Source organism: Parus major, chromosome 3 (assembly GCF_001522545.3).
Source record: "Parus major isolate Abel chromosome 3, Parus_major1.1, whole genome shotgun sequence".
Taxonomy (NCBI): Eukaryota; Metazoa; Chordata; class Aves; order Passeriformes; family Paridae; genus Parus; species Parus major.
The window spans coordinates 54,963,622-54,982,683 of record NC_031770.1 but is presented as its reverse complement, the minus strand read 5'-3'; the positions used below and the strand labels follow the sequence as shown (position 1 = coordinate 54,982,683).

Genomic DNA, 19,062 nt, shown 5'->3' with positions numbered 1-19,062 from the left:
TAGCAATGGATAGAAATATTACTTCCCCATTTATTAATTTATTCCCATTTCTGTCCATTTGTGTCACTTGCGTGAGAACCTTTAAAAATTGGTCAGTCTGTTTCTTAGACTCACACAAAGATGCATGCTTTTTAACTGAAGAAATAAGTTCTGAGCTCCTGGAGCCACCCTTATAAATAAAGTTTAATTTAGCATAAAAAACCCTCTCACTTTTTGCACTTTGGTTTTAGCAGTGTTCTCTGCTGTTGCATTCCCCTAAGAGACCATACAGTTCTTTATTTGATCTGTCTGTCAGTGTTCGTCTTCACTGCTCTCTCATATCCTAAAATTTGTTAGTGTGTAAGCAAGACATTGCTTCAAGGAAAAAAAATATCCAACAGCATAGAGTTAATGTTTATATTAACTAAATAGAAAATCTGGTTATGGAGAGATGAACAGTTTCTCAGTTTTCTTCATATCTGGCAGTGTCTCAGTAGATAAGCCAGAAGTATTTTAAGGGCGAGTGTTCATATTCCACTAAAGAACAATAGCATCAAACTTTCTAGAACAGCTGGCCATTCACAACTTAAATAGCTAATAAAGCAAATTCCACTTTGTGCCCATGGCACATTGATCAGAGATGGTCAACAAACTAGAGAGGAAAGATGATCAAATAGCTGAGAACTATCCTAGAATTTAAGAAATCTGGCTAAATTGTTGCTTATTGTCTTTTAGGAAGCTACTTCTTTAAATAGGAGTTGAACACCGGAGGTTGTGAAATTATGTATTTCAGGCATTCTCATAAAACTTAATTTTTCCATTTCATGAAACATATATATGACTGAAAACTGATCTTTCCAGGTTTGAAGTGAGTGGCTCCAGATTTCTCCCTTGTGTGTAGGTTGCATCAAAGGGGATGTTAGCAGATACAAAGCTAATAGGGGATGCAAGAGATGTAGGTGTAAGTAGCTCTTCTGCTCATCATGAACCTTGATTTCTAAAACCAGGTGGAAGAATCAGTGACTGATGGAGGAGAAGGGAGATTTTCTTTTTGATTAGATAGTCAAAAAGTTGAGCTTGGACTGGAGTGGATCTTTAAGATTCTGAGGCACTTGGACAAAATGATAATGACAGGCACAAAAGAAATGTAAATGGAAAGAGAAAAACTTTAACTTGTAAAAAATTACTGCTAGCATTTCTCTAAGCTGCTGTGTGGGAGGTACCTGTCCGTATTAAGGAAGCCCTGTCTGGCATTACCAAAACTGATGTACATTATTTTTTTCAGTCCTACAATCACTTTTAAACAACAGCTTTTATCTCCCACATATGACACCTGTCATACTGATAATTTCATGGACTTTTCTCTTCCACAGGTCTCTAGAACCAGGGACTGACAGATAATTCAGAAATGTTAAGTGGAGTTTTCTAAATCCATCCATAGTCTGCTTCCATCAGCATGGGTCCTGACCCCAGCAAGTAGATTTCCTTACAGTTTTGTTTGATGTTCTCATGGCACTTGAAAGATTAAAAAAAAAAAAAAGAAAAAAGAAAAAGGTTGTGTTTTTTTTTACCAAAAGAGACTATTTCAAAATTGTCTGACACAACTCCCAGAAGAGTTCATCTTTTCCCTGACCAAAAGCTGTGTCAGATGAAATGCTTAGAAAAGATCTGCCTTCAGCTCACCTAGCATCCAGGTTTGGTGAGTATTTTCCCTCCAGGTGAAGTTTAAGGAGACTCGATTATAGTATAACTAGAAGAAATAATGCCAGTAAAGAGAAAAGAGAAAGAAGTGATGAGATAACAGGTTTAGGATAACCACAGAGCTGCCAAACCCCTATGCAAGGATAAACACCTTTTAGGATGTTCAGCTCTTTGAAGAGAACTTGGCAGTCTGTCTGTTCTAAGTAACATTTACTGTAGGTTTAGTCCTTGCCCCATGTAGGCACCTAGAGTGTGCTAGTTTTAATGTGCACCCTAATTACTTTTTTCTATTTATTTGAACAACATTTGGTAAGTTGAACACTTTTGTTAGCTTTTGATTCATTTATTATAAGTTAGTCCTATTGCATATGATCATATTTTTTGCAAGATAAAAAATATTAAACAAGCATAACCATGAAAGTTGTCACAGGAGCCCAATATATAGAACACCAGAAGAAGGAAAAAAAAAATCAGTTTACATGTGCACTTTTACCAATATGAGGAAAGAAAGTCAGTGTGATCCTCCTTCTGCTTGTAGTGTGCACTGTGCAGAGTTTTGGGTTCCCCAAAGCTGTTCCCACACAGACCAGAGAGCTCTGGGTGCAGAGAGGCTATGAGACATTTGCTTTTAGAGTGGTTTTTGTGGGGTTTGGAGGTGTGTGTGTGCATGTGTGTGTATATTTTTGTAGGTTTTTTGTTGGACTTGTATTTTTTTTCCCTCTCTTGGAAGAGAACAGCCCCGTGTACAGTACCTCGACATCCTTGACAACATGAGGCGCCTCAGAACGAATTCTGAAATGCAGCATCCCAAGCATGAGGCTCCTTGGCAACTTTGGTCAAATTAAGTTCAAGCCATCAGTCCTTCAACTCCTGCTTTCTGGTTGATGTGTTTCTACCACGTGGTAACAAATCAGGTTTTGTGACAGAAAACTAATTCTGTAGCAGCAATGATTAGCTGTCAGGAGGATTAACTCTCCAAACTGATTCACTGAAGTCACTTATATGTAGCAGGGAGAGAGGGGCAGCTCTTCTGGCTTAGATTGGCATAAAATGCTGCAAAACTAGGAGTGAAGGAGTCACTTGGTGACCAAGAGAAAGAGTGCTTTGCCCTTGTCCCTTCCCAGGATGGAGAAACCCAGCCTGGACTGCAGAATGACTGAGGTTTGTAGCCATGTCCCTCACCCAGATTTAGGACCCTGAGTCATTCCTTTAAAAAAACACATTATGGACTAGAACATGCTTTGTAAAATGAGATGGTGGATATGCTTTCTTGCTTTTATTCAATATTGCAAATATTAAATAATGTGGCTCCCACACTCTTTAGTGCTCAGAAAAAGGCAGAAATCAAGGTGTTCCTGCTCCTCAGTGAAGGTTGTAATGGTGGATGCTCAGCTGTCTCCCTGGCTAATTTCTCTTTAATTGTTTGATCAGATTTTGGGTAGGTTTGTTTTTTTTTAAATAGCATAGTGCCAATGGTAACAGTGGAGACTGTTTCTGCCTTTGAATATCTTCAAAACTGATGATTAGGGCAGACTTATTGTGGTGGGGAGGGGAAGGTCTGAATTCCCTCAGCTACACATTGGATGAACCCAGATGTATCACATCCTGATCTTCCTCCTCTATTTTATGAAAGAAAAATTGAGAAAATGGCAAGGGTTTTGGTGAGGACAGGGGGGATGAAATAAGCCCAAACCTTACGTCTGACCAGCCTCTTTCTCTGGCTGTGTTTTGGAATGACAGTTCATTTGTGTCTTGTGTTTTGTGATGAGTTCGGCTCTTTTAGAAAATGAGAAACACACTCTCAGTGTGTCTTCTGGACCAAGCTCCTCTGAGATCTCTGGCAGACAACACATCCTGCTGAGAGCTGGTTGTGACCTAGTTAGCAGGATGTCATTTCAAGCACGAGTAATAGGCACTCAGTGCACTTGACTGGGGAAATCTGGGTTCCTAAGGGTGAGAGGGGAATGGCATGCTGTGTGTTCTTAAAAACCCAGAGTCCTCTTAGGGGACTGAAAGCCAACTAAGTCCTAGTTTGGATGCCTGGTATATGTAGAAGTTACAGCAGCTACTGTCACCCCAGTAAAGAAGATAAATTCCTCCTTGTCCATCTCTATGCTAGGCCAGTTCCACCTGTGCACAAATACCTCACCCTCGAAGGCTGCATGTAAGAAGCAGCTACAGAAAATGTTTAAATTAAGAGAACTATTTTAACTGCATTTTTTAATTTTCATTTAAGCCCAGTGCTTTCCTTAAGAAGATGGCTATTAGAAGTGCTTGCATCCTCTGGAGTGCTTAGATGTGATCCCTGAATGTGTATTTATGGCATTACTGAAATGGCCATTTTCTGTCTACCAGAGGACACCAGTGGTGCCAGTAAGTATGCTACTCTAATATTTATACATCTTCCATAAACATAATAGCTCAACATAATTTTAGGGAAATTTTGGATAGTAGAAAATTGCCTCATTTTAAAAAAAGTAAAAAAAAAAAAATTGAACAAAATTCAGTTTAAAATGCTATCAGGATACAATTCAATTTCAAATTATCTGTAACAGCACTAAAATCTTCTGGAGACTTGCAGTTGACTCAACAGTACCTTGTCATTAGGACCACAATCATGCATCAGAAAGAACACTGCAGGTAAGAAAGGCCTCCAGTAAATTTGCCACATGCAGCCAAGAGTGTCACCTTTTGTGACCTTTCAGTGCCATCAAAAGTTGTCTGTCTTCTTTCCTCTTCATGTGCAGATCTCCAGATCCAATGAATGCACAGCATTGGGAAAGCTGATCTCCTTTCTTTTCAAGAAAATGTGCTCTTGCTTAGCCAGAGGTGTTTTACTTATTTTCATCATGGTGTAGGATCAGAAAGGAGAAGCAGGAATAGAAGCTTTGTTGGCTCTTATCTCCTGTTGTCTCTAGATCAAGGAAATTTACTTAAACAGCAGATACTTTTGAGTGTTTCAGGAGCAAATTTTACTTGCAGACAGGAAAAGAAAACAATCTGGGTTTAGTGTGGGTTTTTTGTTGTTGTTGCCCATATGCCATTATTTATTGCACATAAAGGAATTATTTTAATTTTTAACACTTTTTTAAGGCAGGACTTCTGTAATATCTTTCTTAATAATTGGGCTGAACAAACTTCTCCTTATAAGACTGAATTCCTCAAATGTTACAAACGTCTAATAATCAAAAGCTATTAAAAATCAGCATATATTTTAAAAAGTGACTCTAATACATTTATTTTTCAGCATCCATCTCTGCTACTCCATACTTCCAGACTTTATCACTGTAGCTTTTAATTCACCTGTTCTTTACTAATTTCCTAGCATCCAGATCCATGTACTCAGTACCCTTCGCTGCTATCTACTGAGATTTCAGTCTCACTGTCTATTATACCTGTTTTCTGGCCCTTCAGACTTTAAAGGTCCTTTTCAACTTCTCTGTGTTCTCTCAGTCTGTGCTGGTTATTACTTCTGCTCTTGAGATTTGTCCCTTCACCTAGAACATCTGGATAGCCAGTTCTGAGGTGTACACACTCTAAAATTGTCTGTCCCTGTCAACATTTCAGACTTCCTGCTCACCAAGTTCAGCAGTTCTTGCCTCAGGATGTAAGCAAGGAAACAGCTGGAGAGCCAGGGGCAAAAATCTCACAATGAATATAAATGTGGCATAAAAAGTTCTTTAGATCTTATGGAAAAGCTGCATGGAAAGCAATGAAACACCACTTAGCATCTCAATAGAAGATTCATCCCAGTTAGTGAATAGGATAAACTTCTGTTCTCTGTGGAGCTGACTCAAGCACTTCTTCCGTCAGGGAATTTTTCTAGTTTTGTGGAAAGAACTAGTGAGAATTAAATTGAACCACCTGCATGTCTGGCCACAAAGTAAGATTTTGCAGATTTTTCTGCTAGGGTGAATGCCTGTGTTCATGTTTATTGTTTCATTGCAGGGAAATGCAAGAAGGAGTATTGCCTTACAATTACTGGTTTGGACTAACGTGTGTCCTCACTGGGGCAGAGCTGTGGGCAAGTATTGTGATATTTTCATGGAGAATATTTTTAAATGCTTCTCAACGACAATCTGAATGTCTCAAAACCCCTGGAAGTTTCTTTGGCTTCACTTTAACTTACAGCTTTATTGTTACAATTGTTCTATGACCCATGACTTCTGGAGAAAGACTGACACGAGGTTAGATATCCTTGCCAGCATTATTCTGTTTAAATACACACCTGAAATTTTCTTTTGGGGGAGATGCAGATTAGAGTCCTAGCAAGAATAAGCATGTGCTGAGGAACCCTTTGCTCTCTGGGGAACAAGATGACAAGATTGCTTGTGCCTGTGTGAGGATTAGTTGTGCCTGTGTGTGTGGCATCACAACAGCAGCAGGGCCAGGGAGGCTCAGGCACTCGTGGGATGTGCAGCTCCAGATGGATCCACTGGACACTCAAAACATAAGTGCTAATCTTGGGCAGCCAGGCCATCTCAGTGCTGTCCCTACATGCTTGTTGGGAGTCTCTGAGCTCCATACTGCCTTTAATAAAAGTTTGTGCATTCCTACAACCTCAGAGTGGCTGCTCCTACTGACCAGGGAACAGCTTTCTGACACACCTAGATAACACACGTGGTACATGTTGCCTGCTGGTATTTCATCCATGCAACATCTTAGGAAGAAGATGTGGATGGAAATGTTTTCATTGTGCTAATAGTGCTGACCTTTCTATTTCCATTATACATCACTCAGAAGCAGTGACCAGGCATTCAAAATCTGAGTCTGAAAGCCAAATTTAGACATTTTCTGAATGGTTTTATTTTTGTTTGAACTATACAGTTATTTTTAAATAGAAAAAGTAAACTGAATGTTGTAATTGCGGGAGAGCGTGGGAGGCAAAGCTGCCTGCTGATCACATTAAATGTTTGATCCTTATTCAGCCACCAAAGGCTTGGGTGCAGCCAAATTTGTTTTTCTAGTGAAGTGCCTGTCCTGAGATAGTGCTGTTTTTCACAGTGCACAGTAACAGGTAGAACATTAACAAGTGAAAAAAAGGATACAGTGTGGTTATTGTCAATTCAAACCTCTCCTTGGCTCTAAAATCAAATTTTTAGATGTGACTCTGAAACCCTCATAAAGAAGAATGATCAGTTTCCATTCAAGTCTGTAAGTGGGTCAACATGACAGAACTGAATCTGAGAACAATCATTAACAATCACCAATTCATCTTAGTGGCCTGGATTCTTCATTTCCTTGACAAATGTTTAATTTTCTCTTGTGATCTGACTTTTCTTTAGAAGGTGAGTCATGCACAACAAATCAAAATCATGACATTTTTGTTTGTCCTGTGCAATCTCATGTAGGTGAACCAATGCATTTGCAACACAGTTGCTATTGCTGGAACCCTCCTTTTCTAGACTAGTACATGTCTACACTAAAATTTTACATCTTTATCCAGTTCCACAGGATACTAGCACTGAGAAACACTTTTAAGTAACATACAGAAGAGTTTCCTGAAAGAGCTGTTTTGTCTGAAAAGAGAAATTATATTATACTAATACTGGAGCTATTTTGTATCCAAATCAACATGGAAATGAATTTTGATGATGGACTAAAAAAAAAAAAAAGACTCTTTAGGTTGCCCCAAAGTTTATGTAGGTATGTAGGTGAATCTTTCCTTATACACATGACCTTATGTGCTTTGCTGCCATTATTCACAGTGAGGATCGTACTGGGTCACACAACAGTGAAATTCAAGCAGCACACTTCTAAGATTTCTTCAGGTGTGAGCTGCACTTTGAATATTCATCATCAAGGGATCCCCTCTACATAAACAGGAGAGAATGCTCTTGGAGCAGTCACACAGGATTATTGTCTTCCTACTCTGGGGAGCTTCACAGATGAGTTATAAAGGGAAAAGGCTGGAGGAGAGGTTTTGTGATTAGGAGGAGAGCTGTTGCTGGGATATTTGAGCCCCCTTATTTCACAAGATATGGATTCTGTATTCTGAGTGTTCTCTTAATTTTTTCATGTCCTAATGATCTAAAGAAAGTTTCTGGGACAAATGTTTAAAGGGGAGGGATATGAATGTGTCAGGTGAACAAATGGAAGGGAGGAAGAACAATTTTAATATGGATCATTGCACAAGAGCAAGTGGAGAATAAGCAGTCTTTGAGTGAATGTGGCTGGAAATGAGAAAAAGATTTTCAACAGGAGATCTGGAACAGCCTCTGGGTAAGAATAGATGTAAAAACAAACAAAACAAAAACAAAAACAAACAAAAAAACCCCCACCAAACCAAATAAAGTAAGAAAACCTAAACAACTTCCTCCCCTCTCTTCCCCCACAAAAAAAAACCCCAAACCCAAACCAACTACAAAACAAAACAAAAAAGACCTCCTGCTCTTAATATCAACTTGATCAAGAGAAGGAAAGACAAAGTAAGGACTGGTTGATGGAAGCAGACAGAGTTTAGGATTAAATTAGCCAGGGTTTTTCCCTCATCATATGATCTTATTTTCCAATGTTCCTAAAGTTGCTACTGTGGTACCTGCTGGAATCAGCCTAAACCCAGAGTGCTGCTGGACACACACTGCCTGCCTGGTTCAAAAGCAGCTGATTTCCTTGGCACCCTGCTGGATACACTCTCAACCTCAGAGGACAGGACATTTAAATTTAAAACAGTATCTCACCTAAATAGCTCAGGGTCTCATGTAGAAACAAACCAACTAAAAATGTCAGTCTGCTGTGTGAATAGTGTGCAGTTTAAAAACATAAAACACTCTCTTTGGGTAATTCCAGACAGTACCTCACCAAGTATTAGGCAGTCAAAATCAAGGTGTCCCTAGCATTCAGTCCCCTTGTTGTGTATGATCTCACTGTCCATCAGAGCAATTTCTGCTTAACAGAGCCTAAACAGAGCCTTACAGTCCTATGTTTGAAAAGTGAATGATGACCAGCATTGTGTGTAAGAATAGTTTCTGCCATAGAACTCCCTTCAATTTAATGAAAAAATGCCTTGAACATTAATAGCAATTCAATTATTTGGAGTCTTAAAACCCCTATGAACTGTCTCCCATCTGTAGCTGGATCTGCAATAAATTATGCCTTCCAATAAATTTAGTCTTCTTACATTAAACCTCTTATATAAAGACCATATTTTCTTAAATTCAAGGAGACCTCTCCCCCATCTTTCAAGGGACATACAGTAACTTACTTATTTTCTTCACAAAACAAACTAAATTGCATTTACTTGGGCCATCAGCATACTTCATGGGAAATTTACTGGAGAAGCTGATTGGTGGTAACTCATGGCACATCCCATGGGTGTGTCCCCTCACAGCAATAACCAGGAGACAATTAATTCAAAGTATCTGAGGCTAACTTACAAAGAAATAGATATATAAACACATATAAAATATATGCTGACATGGACTGAGTGAAGCATCTCCCCTAGTTCTGATTGCATCCAAGACTGAAGTGTTGTTAAAATTCAGAGTAATTTGGAGTTAGAAATTTTATGCTACCTTCATTATTAGAATTAGGTATGCATTGACTAGTTAGTCCACTCTCTTTTGTTACCTGCAAAAATATTTTATTGTATTATAACTTATGTCACGAAAACAATCAAGCTAAAATTAATGTGCATAGATTTTTTTTTTTAATGTGTGATTTGGTAAAGCTAATGCAGGTGTTATTCTGTTATGAACAGGACTGAGTTGACTACACTGAAGGCATTTTATGAGGAGGACAGATCTAGAGTAGAGTAGAGTAGAGTAGTAGCAGTTTAATGGATCCCCAAAATCCCATATCTTTCTAAAGAACTGATGAGCTGAAAGTTATGGGATACATATATGCAGAAGGTATCCCATGCTATTTGCAATATTCTTCCATTTTCTCTTTTTCATTTTTTAAATGCAGGTCTATATTGCTCAACCAACCAAAGTCTTCATGTTTTAGCAGTGTTTTGCTTACTGAGCTTTTTTTATTTTTTCCTGACATGCCCCTAATTAATATTTTTCATATTCATATTCAGATTACATATTCAAAGGAGCATATTGGAGAGGTTTTACCCTGGTCATCTTCAAATGAGTAGGAATACTTGATCAGAAAGACTGATTTCTCATTCAGCTGCAAATTCACAATTTTGTCCTGGAAATTGTGTGGATTTAGAGATTTTCTGGATCTTAAGGTCTCTCTGATGCTTATATATGAGCATTACTTTGGTAATAGGGAAGCTGGAGTGGAAGACAAGATTCTTCATGTTAGATTTTAACCCTTGAAATCAGCAAGAATTTTGCTCTGTATGCTTAATTTCTGCATCTGCCACTATTCTACTGTGTGATCCTCTAATTGCTTAATCTGCATTTCTGTTCTGTGAAAAGCAGTACTGCTGTCTTAGCATCCAAAGGTTGCTTGAAAAGTGAGCTTGTAGAAAAGACAGCATGATGGAATGATTAAGAAGCACTTATTAGGTCTAAACCCCAAAAATCTGGAAGGACCAGAATAGTTTTTTCATAATGTGTTCTTTATTTACTCTTAGTGCTTGCTAAATTGCTTGATTCTCAGAATGATAATAATATGATGAGTAGTCACCTCCTCTTTCACTATTTTCATCTTTCTGGATTCTCTATTTTCTTAGAAGTTCCTGAAATGTCACATTGTATGAAACCAGGACACTGTATTTGCCACAGCTTTATATGCCTGACCAAGAAAAATGCTCAGCAGAAGTAAGGTCATACAAGACATATAATTTTCCTATTACCTCATGCAAGTACAGATATGAGCCACTCACCTTTACTAAACTTTACACTTTCTTTAAAAATATGTCCAAATAATTCTCTCTCCTGCTATGTATGAAAAAAAATTAATACTGAATATAAACCATAGACTGTGTGTCCCACACGCTTGATAGACTATTAATAGCAATAAACACATGAAGGACTTGAGTGAACTCAGTATAGTTAAAGCCATTCTATTAATATTTTATATCAGATTGCCAAATTGCTGGTATTGTCAATATAAATATGTTGACTTCTGTTAGTGGACACAACATTGTGATTCTAGAATAAACATGGTAAAAGTCAACATGCTAAACATTAAATGTATTAAAAGCTGATAAATCTTGGTCTGAAATAAAACATGGGGAATAACTATTAAGCAGGTGTGTTACTAACTGGATCCTTCAAGCAAATGTTCATTTATACAACCTGACAACCTATCCCTCTGTTGTTAACAAAATAGAAAGAACCATAAGAACCTGCAGTGCTCTAGTTTGTGGTAGGCGAATATCAAGGGAACAACATAAGCTAACAAAAAACAAGTCACTGAGATGATCTGGATCCACCATTAAGTAAATCTCAGCAAACACAGTTTCCTTTGGTTAATATCATTAACCATAATATTTCTGAGAAGAAAGAATGCAGGCCAAAAGCAGAGGCCTTCCTGAAGAGATGTGATGTGTCTGCACTGGAAAGAAACAGTTCCCGGGCTTGTTCTCTAACTCTAAGGCTTAATGGCCAATTTAGTTTCATTCATACTATTAGTGACCTACTCTGCAAACCAGGAGGATCTCATATTAGCATTTATTGGGAATGATCCCTGGAATGTGGTAACCTCCCAGTCAGGGCTGGGACCATTCTAAGAACTCATTACATAGACAATCAAGTTCTGGTGCAAAAGCTCAGGTTTATGTCAGTTTGCAGAGAAAAAACCCAGTACTCTTAACAAAAACTGAGAGTCTTGGCAACTAAAAGAAGCACTCAGTGCAATCCTGCACCCACAGGAGTTGTACTACCTTGGCTACATAAAGCCAAAATCTTGGACAGCCACATGAATGCCAGGTTACTTCTGTATTTCAGCACTGAGTGCTACTGAAACAACAGCTGTGATTTCTTTAGATGGTTACTGATCAACTGAAGCAGGTTAAGAAGAGCTAAGACAATGGTTGAAGAAGTTTGGAACATATTTGGTAGTAAATGTCTTCAGGAGCCATTTAGGTTAAAACCAGAAAAATTTCAGGAGTGTATTTCTCAGGATACAAGACAACACGCACAGAGTAGAGGTAAAATAAGGTAACTTTCTTGCTAGTGCTGCTTTAACTAGATTTTTCAAATGTCTAAACTCTGTCAGCTACTTCCATCCTAGACTGCAATTAGCAGTGTAGGCATAGGCTTTGAGACAGAGGCTGGATATGGGATGGTCCTTCTGCAGAGAGAGCTGAAGACAAATCCAAGAAACAGTCAGATTTCTATATTCTGAATCACTGACCAGTGTCCAGTCCTACATGAGCTATCGACTCAAAGCTGCTGCCTTCATAACTTTATAGTTTATGAAGTAGCTGCATTCACTCTGTCCTTTCAAGATTCTCACCACATGAGTACTTATTTCTTTTGTGGTTGCTCTGTGACTTAATTTTACATATCAAATAATCAAAAATTTGAAAACAGCCTTGTCTATTCTGGTCAGCACAATGCTTACCATACAGCTGAGATTCTGTTTATTAACATCATCTGGGGTTTTTACATTGTGAGGCTCAGCAAACGTTTATAAAAATACCTGTAAAATATAATACATGTAATAGGGGAAAAAATTCTACACATTAGATTCCAGTTACCAGGTTATCAGATATATCAAACTGTATAAGTTAGATTATCAGACCATTATAAGACAACTGCATTACAACACAGTAGATATATTTTTAAACCATTCTACATGAAATAAAAAACAACTTTACATCTCATTCTTCCCAAACCCATCTTGAAAGCTATCTGATTAATATTTTAGGACTTTGTAATTTCTGAAGATAATAAGACTTGGAAATAAAAGTACCTTTTGGACACTGAGTAATTAGGATGACACTTCCCACCTACATTCATTAAATCAAGGCTACTTGTGAAGCTCTTGTACAGGAAGTTATTATTCACTGTTCTCAATTTTCATATGATGCAAATCATTGAGAGAGCAGAATCTACACTACCCAAAGGTCTGGTGCAGTGTGAATATCAGAGAGCATGTGCTGTCTGCAGTACTGTCAAAATAAGGCAGACTGGAAAAGAAATTCCTTACTTCAGAAGGTTTTTCCCATTAAGCAAGCCATAAACAGTAACAATGGTATTAAAAATTTACCATACATTTCTTCACTATGTGGCTAGTGAGGCACTGGAACAGGTTGCCCAGAGAAGATGGGGATGCCCCATCCTTGGAAGTGTTCAAGGTCAGGTTGGATGGGCCTTTTGAGCAACTCAGTCTAGTGGAAATTGTCCCGAACCACGGCAAGAGGAATTGCAACTAAAACATATGTAAGGGTCCTTCCAGCCCAGACACTCTACAACCTCCCTCTAATTCAAACTTCTAGGAGACCAGCATATATGTGGTGATACTAATCAGGCAGTGGTACTGTGAGAAATGCCAGGACTTCCTGCAGCTCCTTGTCACAGCTGCGACGTGCCTAGGACATGCTGCCTCTAAGGGTGCTCATTGTTCTGAGGTCTCTCTTCTGAAAGCTGTCTGAACTACAGTATCAGACAAACACAGAATCATGGAGTGGTTTGGGTTGGAACAGACCTTAAATATCATCTAGTTCCATCCCCCCTGCCAGGTTGCTCAAAGCCATGTCCAACCTGGTCTTGGAAGCAGGTATAAAAGTGCTGTGCTAAGGACAGCATGACAGCCTTCATCCATGCTTCCTGGGGTTTAATTGCTTTCTCTCACAGGATTATTTTACTTTAACTGACATGAGTTGCTGATAAATAAAGACATTGTTACAGCATACCACATCACAGTAAAACATAGTACAGCAAAACTGCCCAAACCATATTCAGTCTTCCTAAAAAAAAAAATAAATAAGACCTTAAGTCTTGCTTGGACTTGAACTTAGCGAGGTGGCATAATGAATTATATCAGGGATCTGAGACAGAGTGGCTGTGTCCTTTAAAGGCAGCACTACAGTGACATTCTCTCTGTTAGTCTGTATGTACAGAGATGGGCTATATACAGTGGTTCAGCTTGTGATCTCTCATATTTCAGCAAGCACAGAGCTGGCATCACTGGAGAGAGCAGCCAAACTGCTTTAAATGAAGCTGCTTTGGTAGCAGAGGCTGCATAGCTGTGTTAATGCATCACTGTCTAATTTACCCCTTCCTTCCTGAAGAACCTAGGCTAGATATATACTGGTTTTGTATGGAGAAAGATTATGCAGCACAGATGCAGTGTTTAAGGTGTGTGCATGTTTTTAATGCTTGGCTGTTGGATTTAAGATTTTATTACATTTTCTTTCTGTTCTGTCTCCCTACCTGTAATTTTTCACATACATTCTATTTAGGTATTTACTGATTTCTAAGAACTTGCTGCCATTTGCTTACCAAGTAAATAATGTATGAAAATTTCTATTGTATGGAAGTTCAGATGCATTTCATTTATATTTTATAAGCAAAGAACTTAAAGACAAAGCTATGATTCAAAATTTTTATGATGATGTGATAGAATCAACCTTAAATTGAATAGAATACTTTTATTTAAGTCCAGATTCATTAATATACCAGAACAACACATTTAAATTGAGTTTAAATCTATCTTGCATCACTGGAGCAGTGCAAATCGGAGAAAGCACACTAGGGAATCAAGGCCTTATGTCAGTTTGGTCGAGGCACAGGTTACATGGTGGCTGGGCAGGAGGAGCAGAGCAGACCCCGAGTTCATCTGCTTGTGTGCTTTAAGCATTCCCCAAGGTCCCTGCCACAGTCACACCGCTCGGCTGCTTCCTCTGTGCACGCCAGGGACAGCAGCGATGCCAAGGAAAACCTTTTGAGAGCAAATACCTGACTTCAAGTAGAGACACAAAATCTCCGTAGAAAACCTCTCTGAAATGGTTAACTTTCCAGAGAATCAGAGTGAGGCATGCAGGCAGCTCACTTCCTCAGACCCTCTGTAGCCAAGACCTGCAGAGGTGCCAAGCTGAAGGGCTGAGCTGCTTTGGAGGGTTCAGCAGACCCCCAGGAGTCAGAGCAAAGCTACTCACACAACTCTACTCACAGCCTGTATAGCCACAGCCATTAGCTATGACCACCAATAGATAAACTTAATTACAACTTAATCTATTCATTTGTTTTTATGCCCTATGCACAAGCTTTTAATTAATTAATGCTATGGAAAGTTTTGATTGCATTATTTCATTATAAAAACTACGTAGAACGAAGGGTATGTCAACAGGAATGCTAAATTTTGTGAAGGATTTAGTTTGTAATGAATTTTAGCTCGAGCCAATTAACACATGAATTTTATGTTCTTAGAAAACTCATCCTGTATTCACAGAATAAGCACTACTAGTATGATAGGGATTTATTTTTCACTAAAAATGCTGAAATCTCGGTACAAGTGCAAAATAAATCCCTGACATGATGAAGATATGATCAGGAGGGCGCTAATGGAACTGTAATGAACATCTCTGTAAGAGCTAATGCTGTTTCACTTAGTACACTTCTGGTGTATTCATAAGGACCTCCATATGTTCATACTTAAAGGCATGCTTGCGAAGCATACAAGTAAGAAAGTGCTATTTAAAAGTACTAGGATTGTAAATTTATTTAAGATAATGTGTTTTTAGTGAACAGAAATGTATATACCTGTTATATATAACTACATATTTATATGTTTTGCTACATGTACACGCACAGACACATATATGCTGCTTGTAAGTGGAAAATCTGACTGGTTAAGTCTGTGACTGGCTGAAATTCCACCTATCCTGTCTCCATAACAATACCATTCAGCCTCTCCTTCTTTTAGTCTTTTGGGAGATTTCATCCCAGGTTTCCAGCATTTTATTTTTTGTGAAGAATTTCACAACTCAGGGGTTTCTACCCTTCTCTATTTCATCACATTCTGCTGTGGATTGTGTTGCTCCAAGTTGTGTCTGCTGCCAAATTAAAACTGTGAGAACTTCTGTGTCTTTGGGTCCAGGTTGTGCTTTTGTAGCTGTCTGATCTCTTACTCCTTTAATATTCTTACGACAAAATCAAAAGAGGGTCTACCACTGAGATCAGGGAAGTATTCTGCAATGTTGGTCTGATCAATACCTCCTCAAGCAGGACTAAACTCAGGAGTATCCTTCTGAAGAAGAATTTGTGTTATAGCTCCTTAAAAATCAGCTACATTTTATGGGACATTTAAACTTTCCCTTTGAAACTGCATGTTGTTCAACATGCACATCCTTATAATGAACATTACACAGAACAATTAGAAAATGATGCTACTTCAAATGGACAGAGTTTATATATATATATATATATGTATAACTGCATATATATAGCTTGGATTTTGTATTTAATATAGTTGTTAAAAAATAAGAATTGCAGTTAAGAATAAAATATTTCATCTTCTTTTCAGGGTAGGTAGATGACTGCATTGGGATAGGGAATTTTTCCCCAAGATGTCAGTCAGATTTCAATTCAAATCAATAGTGCAGGGAGTATTTTTCAACAGACAGCTTCTCAGTAGCCTTCTTGAAGGGAGTTCATGGGTTCAGAGCAATTCTTTGTGCATAAGTGTCCATGTTGCATAACAAGAAGTAGAATAACTATTCTTATCTGTAGATTTCAAGATAAAGACCGAGGACTGAGTACAGCTTTACACTCCTAGGCAGACCTCTCTTGGCCGTAGGTAAAATGAAATGAAGGGACCTGACCTGCCAGCACTGTACCTGCTCTGGTTTGACAGGACACTCCTGGCACCTTACATAGACACAGTATGTGCCTCGTGTCACATACGAAAGCTAAAGGAGCACTGAGTGAAATTACCAGGCAGCAGGTTCATAGAAAACAAAAGGAAGTACTTTTTCACACAATTGTAATTAAATTGTGGTGCTCATTGCCACAGAACAGGGTTGAGACCAAAGCATAAACAGATTTTTAAAAAGGGAGTAGGGAAACTCAGAGTTTATTAAAAATGATGGTCTGAGAGCAAACTCCAGTTCAAGAAATCCATGTTCTATGTGTTGCTGAAACTTGAAAGGATATGCCAGGAAAAGATCCCTGTATGCCAGTCCTGTTTCTTACGTTTTTCTCCCTTCAGCGTCTGCTAATGACTGTAGTCAGAGCCAGGATATTGGACTAGATGTGCAACTCACTATAGCAATTTATTTGATCGTATTCTTTTAATTAAATTATGTTCTTATTTTGGCTACTTAAAAGGATCTAAGGCCTTGATGGAGAAAGGCATTTAAATGCCTTAATGCTCACGTTATTTCAGGGAGGCAAGTGCTTGTGTGCATCATAGCATTTGCGTCTTGGGCCATAAACTTACTGGGGTGGGGCTCACTCATCTTTTATTAGGACTTTTCTTTTTCTGGGTATGAGCTAGTATAAAAATATGTATTTGACAACAGCGATAACAGTGTGCAACACTGTTTCTCTATAAAGGTTAAATAGTTTGTTTGCCTAAATGGATTGTGCTACAGGTAAATTTCCCAGTTATTTATGTAAGGATGATGATACTAGCATCCACTGATGTGGAAAAGAATCAACTTCCTTTTTAGAACTCCCCACATTTGCAATGCATGCATATTACATTTGTAGGAAGCTGTTATATTTTTTTACCTGTTATCCATAATAGTCTTACCAGCCAATACGTAACTTACTTATACTAACCTAGAAGGGTATTTCAGATTTCATCCATTTTGCAAAAGCATCTGGCCGCAAACCTATGACACACGTTGGTGAAAATCCAGATACAGAAATGAAGAAACCGAATACCGAAAACCATAAATTTCATCCCTGCTGTTTCTGAGCCTGACAGCACCAGTAAGGTTTCCTTCTAAATCAACAAGAAGGGATAGAGATGAACGTTAGACTGGCAGCCGAGCAAGCGAGGCAACCTCGCCATTCTCAATTGCGGGCGGTTTCATCCCGAGCAGAGGCGCAGCCCCGCAGGAGCAGCACACGGCGGCTCTCCGGGCAGCGGCACGCATCCCCGCCGCAGCGAGCGCGGCTGTTTCCCCGGCGGCGCAGGGAACCCCGCTCCGCTCGGGGCCGCGCCGCTGTCCCGCGCCGCTCGGAGCCGGGCACGGCGCACCGGGAGCATCCCTGCCCCGCCCGGCCACCTGCTCCTCCCGCGGCCCCCGCCCGCCTCCCGCCGGCATTGCCAGGGGAGGGGCGGGAAGGAGGCCGGGGCACGGGGATGGCGGTGCCGCAGGGTACGGAGGGCGGGGGAGGCTGGGTGCCGCCCGGGGCTCCCCGGCCGCGGTCCGGCCCGGCCCGGTGGGGCAGCCGAGAAAGGGGGCAGAGGGAGGGAAGGATGGGAAAGCAACTCCTCATCTTAGTGCAACGACTCGCTGTTTCACCCTCGCCTTCCGCCGGCTCCTCAGATTGAAATAACAACAACAATAACAATAACAATAATATTAACAAAAATTACACCGCCTCCCTTCGCGCGAAGCAGACCCACGTTACAGGCAGGGGAAGGTCAAGAGGAAAGACAGGAGGAGCGCTGCTTCCCTCCGATCTAGCGGCTGTCACACCGCCAGCCCGTGCCCCCGGCTTCCCCGGGGGCGGCCCAATCCCTCCCCTGCCCGGGCTGGGCAGCATCGCCCGGCGCGGAGGATGCCCCGCGGCATCCCCAACACAACCGGGGGGCGGCGGAGGTGGGGGGCGCGGGTAGAGCCCGGCTACACCTCTCCCCACCCCTTTGTGCATCGTGGGCGCACACACACACGCACACACACACACGCACACACACACACGCATACACACTCTCCACCTTGCAACCTCGGCGCCGAAGCCGCCCGTTGTTACACACGCACACAGGCACCCTTACACACAGCCTATCCCCCCGGTGAATACATCTTCTTTTGCACTCTACTGCCTGCCATCCATCCATCCATCCATCCATCCATCCATCCATCCATCCATCCATCCATCCATCCATCCATCCATCCATCCGTCCGTCCGTCCGTCCATCCATCCATCCTCTGGTCTCCCTCCTTCCTTTTCCTCTTCCCCCCCCCACATCCCTCCCTTTGGTCGGTGTGGTTTTCCCCACACACACACACCCTTCGCATCACTATCAAGCAGACATTTTGGTGCCGTTTATCACGGTGCAGGCTGAAATAAGCGCGGAGCTCCTTACCCACCCCCGCCCGGCTGCGTGCAGTTGGCGCTGAGCGATCCCGGCAAGGGCTGCTGCGGCTCGTCCCCTANTGATGTCACACCCATGATGTCACCCTCTGATGTCACACCAGAGTGTCCTGGCTGCCCCCCCGGGTGCCCCCCCTGCTCTTCTCCACCAATGGGGGCCCAGCTTGGGGCTTGGGGGCGGGGCTAGCGGGCCGGGAGGCGGGGCCGGAGCCCATGGGGGGCGTGGCTTCCCGCCTGACCCCGCCCCCTTTCAGGGCTCCATCAT

The 19,062-nt window shown here is 40.7% G+C and overlaps 1 protein-coding gene across 6 annotated transcripts in view; it reads right to left on the bottom strand.

Annotated features, from left to right (window-relative positions):
- The window catches only part of RGS17 (regulator of G protein signaling 17), a 71,909-nt gene extending 53,056 nt beyond the window's left edge, over positions 1–18,853 (bottom strand). For 2 of the 6 annotated variants that reach the window (XM_015622707.1, XM_033512743.1), the window contains exon 1: positions 18,790–18,853. The gene's annotated coding sequence lies outside the window, so the exon portion shown is untranslated. The remainder of the gene's footprint in view (positions 1–18,789) is intronic. The other 4 variants (XM_015622709.2, XM_033512742.1, XM_015622708.1 and 1 more) reach the window with 3 other exon arrangements.
- Positions 18,854–19,062: the final 209 nt, after the last annotated feature.